Source organism: Gracilinanus agilis, chromosome 1, assembly GCF_016433145.1.
Source record: "Gracilinanus agilis isolate LMUSP501 chromosome 1, AgileGrace, whole genome shotgun sequence".
Taxonomy (NCBI): Eukaryota; Metazoa; Chordata; class Mammalia; order Didelphimorphia; family Didelphidae; genus Gracilinanus; species Gracilinanus agilis.
The window spans coordinates 247,925,163-247,929,925 of NC_058130.1; the positions used below are offsets into that span (position 1 = coordinate 247,925,163).

Here is a 4,763-nt window from a genome sequence, read left to right on the forward strand (position 1 = left end):
ACCTGCTTTCACCTCTTATAAATGTTCTCATTCATATCCACTCCACACATCACTACTAGGGGGCCACTGGGCTAGGGGGCCACTGGGCTTCCCTGCATGGTATCCAGAGTAGAAAACTGAGTATCTTTTGCTGTGTTTGCCATACATCTGACCTCTGTCTTTTTTCCATCCAGTTCCTTCTCGAGTTTTTCCTTAGTTGTTATAATTGATAGAGTTCTGGCCTTGGAATCAAGAAGATCTGAATTCAGTCCACTTAGAAGTCATAAGATCCTAGGCAAGTCACTTAAATCGCCCTACCCTTAGTTTCCCCCTCTATAAAATGAGAATAGAGCACCTGGTAGGGAGTGGTAGCAGGGCGGAGGCAGCAGTGGTGGTGGTGGTGGTGGCGACAGAGGCAACAGTGGTGAGGAAATGATGGTGCTGATTATGGAATTCTGTGTGGTTTTTCCATGTTCAGTTCAAGAGCATCAGGTTGGACAACTTTATTCTATGGTCAAAGCCAGTAAAAACGAAACAGGAGGAAGGCATTGAAATTGAAGTCTTAACTAATGAATCTTAAGAGAAGGATGGTGAGAAGGGGCAATTTACGTACAAAATTTACCACTTAAAAAGTAAAGTTCCTGGATTTGTAAGGATAATTGCACCTAAAGGCTCTTTGGTATTTCATGAGATACCCTTAACTGTAGAACAATTCTGACAAAAGAATGCATGAAAGACAACTTCATTAAAATTGAAACCTGATATAAACCAGACTTGGGAATAATAGAAAGTGTACATAATTTAGATCCAAATACATGGAAGACAGTTGAAATTGTCCATATTGATATTGTATACTGAAGTCAAGTAGAACCTGCAGATTACAAAGCAGATGAAGACCCAGCATTATTCCAGTCAATTAAGACCAAGAGAGGACCTTTGAGATCCACCTGGAAGAGAGATTTGACATGCTCCTCAAATGTGTGCCTACAAGCTGGTAACCATCAAATTCAAGTGGTAGGGTCTACAGAACAAAGTAGAAAAATTTATTCAAAAACAAGAAAAAAGAATATTTACCAACTTCCACTGTCAGTTTTTTTGCTGGATTGACAAGTGGTTTCAACTGACCATGGAAGTCATTTGAAAAATGGAAGATAAGATCCAGAAAGAGCTGGAAGCTATGCGTAGGAAGGGTTCCGTAGGAGGAACCATGGGTGCTGATGGCTAGATGAATCTTCCAGAGTCAGAGACTATATCAAGCTGCTTATGTAATCAAGCTCAAGAGAGGGGTACCAGTGCTGCCCAGGATGAATGAGGAGGGATATGACCAGTGATTTGCTGTGTTGATGTTTCACAGATCTGTGCATGTGAGGATCTTTATGCATGTCCTGCTATCCAAACACATGTATGCATATATATGTGTATGTAAATCTATAGCTGCATGTAAAATGCATGTAGACCTATAGATACTGGTGCACATACTTCTATATGTACATACATACATACATCTACTTATGAGATTCCTATAATTTCTCCAGAATACTGTATCTACAGAAAAAATGCAAAAGAAAATATTTTCATTATATATATATATATATATCAGAAGCAGATTTTAATAATTATTAGAGAAATATCATTAATGGATGAATTGACTATAATGTAATGCTAGCTAATATAATGTTTGATGGATGTCAAATTGTGGACCAATATATACTTTTTTGTTGTTCTCCTAAATGTCTGTTAAAACCTATTTTAGTCTCATAAGTAAACAGATTCCCAAAGCAAAAGTTTATACTGAATTTTTTGTTTTCCCTTTGATTCTGGAATGTAAGCTATGAATGTATTTATAGCTATTTATTTCTGGATGGTCACAATCTTACAGCCAACTTTGAGGATTTCAGAGCCTGTTAGGCACAAAAGAAATGGGTCATAATAGTATTTAGTCTCAATAAAAATTACTGTAAGCTCAGCAGAGAAGTTGGAAGTCTAGCACTTCCCTTGAGTCAAATTTCTTGTATCTAGAATGACTATTTTCTGAAATTGCATTTTAGAAACTATGCAAACCACTTCAGCTTCTCACAATTTACACAATGGAATATAATGATGACTTTTAGCTCTTTTCATGTTGAAAATACATTTTAGAAGAAAGATGTTCACTTTCCAATAAGATGAAAGTGGACATGCTATTGTGGGAATGTAGGTAAGGGATAGAGTAAATTTCATGGATTAGTTTAAAGAGGAAAAGAGGAGAATTTTGGATATAAGCCCTGGGAGAGGATTTTGACAAGGATAGAAGGATTGTGGGAGTTTACTGGCATTAACAGTTTTTTCTCACTCCTGTTTTCCACTGAGCTGGAAGGAGGTTTTACTCTGCCAAATTTCTCTTGGTAGTCCTAATTTCGTGGAGAGATTAGGTATTCCTGGGTTGAGAGTTTGCCTTGGAGTGGACTGCATTTTCCCTGAGGTATAGAGGCCATCTGCCTGTGATCCATCTGCCAGAAATCCAATTGGCCAAGGTAATCCAAGGCTTGTCAACTGGGACTTTGGGTTATCTAGTGAAGCCAACCACAGGCTTTAGGTAAGGACTCAAATACATTTGTGAGTCCTTACTTCCTCTTTCTCCTTTTGTTAATCCATATAAATTAGGATAGTTTATAGTCAGATAGCTTTTGAGGTCTTAGTTAAGAGCAGGGAGATATAAGGAGGGCTTGAGAAGATCAGAAGAGCGGACCCTGTGAGGGAGAGCATATACTTGGTGGGAGGAGATATAGCTTGATAGATTTAGGACTGTATCATTTCCCTACCCTTAATAAACTTGGTTTTAATATTTTCAAGGGTTGTGCTTTACTGGCCCTCAGGAGGTTCCTCATGTATTTTATCATCTCTCATCTATCTAGGAAGGATCCTTATTTTACTATGAAGATGATAGTATAATTTCAACCCTTTCGTAGACTGTCCCCAAATCTTCAGGATTTTTAAAGAAAATAATTTACCCCAGAGCCACCCCTAGAAAATTATTAAAATGCTTGTTAGATAGAAACAAGGAAGTTATTTTAAGAATAATAAATAAGTAATATATTTTTAATTCAGGTTTCTTTGTCAGCTTCCAACTTTTTTTTCTCTTCTCAGTCCTAGAAGCTTGTGTAGGACAAGATGTAAGCCTTGATGTTGAAAATCATGCTATTTAAAATGTGCCCCATTGAAGAAGAATGATGCAGGTGATTTAATTTGCTGAAGGCTCAGCTAGCTCCCTTGCATCTGCCCACAGTGATTTTTGTCCCCTATTGAAGTGATCGCAATGCTCTGGCCAGGGGACGATTTGCATCATGTTGTCCTGTCAGCCCCAGCTCCACCTACACACATTTTGTGTGTACTCGGCATGAAAATCAACATTTGCTCTCTGTGCTTCTTGGGACCAGGCTTGGTCACAGCAAGATGGTTTGGGATGAGGTGGGTTGCTGCTAACTTGGCGGGATAAAGGTCCTGGCTCTTTCCATTTCATGAACTCAATCCTCATTGGCATCAGTAGCATTGTGGGGAGTGTGTACTGACATGGACAGGAACGCCTGACTGGTGGATTTTAATGGTTTCTTGATTCGCTGTGGAAATTGGAGGGATTGGATAGTGACTGTGAAATAACTCCTTCACAATTTCATGTGTAAAGTACAGTAAAACAAAGTAATTGAAATTGGAACCGAAAATAAATTTGATCACAAAATGCTAAAAACAAATACAAATAAAACAAAATGAGAATAACAATAATCTCTACCTCAGAGAGTTATTGTAAGGAATAAATGAAATAACATTTAAAGCACTTTGAAAACTCAAATTGCTATGCAAATAGGGTGATAATTATTAATATTAATATTATTATAATAATTTTCAGATTCTAGAAATATTTATCATCCAATGCCTTATAGTGGCTCATATGAGAGGATTGTACTCAAAGATATTCCCCATATATATGTCTTCATGACTTCATTTAATATTACCTGAGTGCCAGGCCCAATAGTGCTAGGACTTAGAGTTTAGACTTGCCTTTTACATGAAACTTTTTGCACTTTCAAGAGACCCAGTACGACTTAAAATCCCAAAGTGCCTTGACTTTCTTGTAATGATACTGTAATATGTCATCCGCACATGGATAAACATTTCCTTCCACTTATTTAAGTACCTTAGCATCCCATCATTTCAAGATAAGGAGGCACTGAATGCAAAAAACTCACAGTGTGCTTTAGGTAGGCTGCTACCTAAATGGATGCAATCCATTTTAGGCTTCAAACTTGAATAGACGCAAACTTTTTCTCTTGCATTCTCCACGAGTCTACTTTGTTTTTTTTTTTTTTTTTAATTCTCCTCAGTAGGAATTTAAGACTATCTGATTACTGATTGCTTAGTCAATCTGATTTCTGTAAGGTCAGGGTTAATCTGTTGCAAGTTTCTGACCTTCTGCTTTTGTTTAATGTGGCTTGCCAAGATTAAAATGGGATTAGGGCTCATCAGCAGGCAAAAATAGCAATGGTACAAGAAATCTTTTAAATACTTTCCGCTATCTTGTAGATTCAAGGTATATGGTTGTAATAATGTTAAAGTAGTCTCTCTCTACATTGTTCTGTATAAAAAGGTGTGGAGACCTACCCACCATCTGTAAAACGTATTTAGGATCATAGATTTAGAGCTAAAAGAGTTCTTAGAGGCCATTTAGAAAGAGGCCACCTCTTTCCAGACATGAAGAATTTGAGACTTAGAGAAATGTTAATTTAAGAGTTCAGGTTCGCACAAGTAGT

At 37.4% G+C, this 4,763-nt stretch overlaps 1 pseudogene; it reads left to right on the forward strand.

Annotated features, from left to right (window-relative positions):
* The first annotated feature begins 414 nt into the window (after positions 1–414).
* On the forward strand, positions 415–1,291 carry LOC123231258 (annotated as a pseudogene).
* The last annotated feature ends 3,472 nt before the right edge of the window (positions 1,292–4,763 follow it).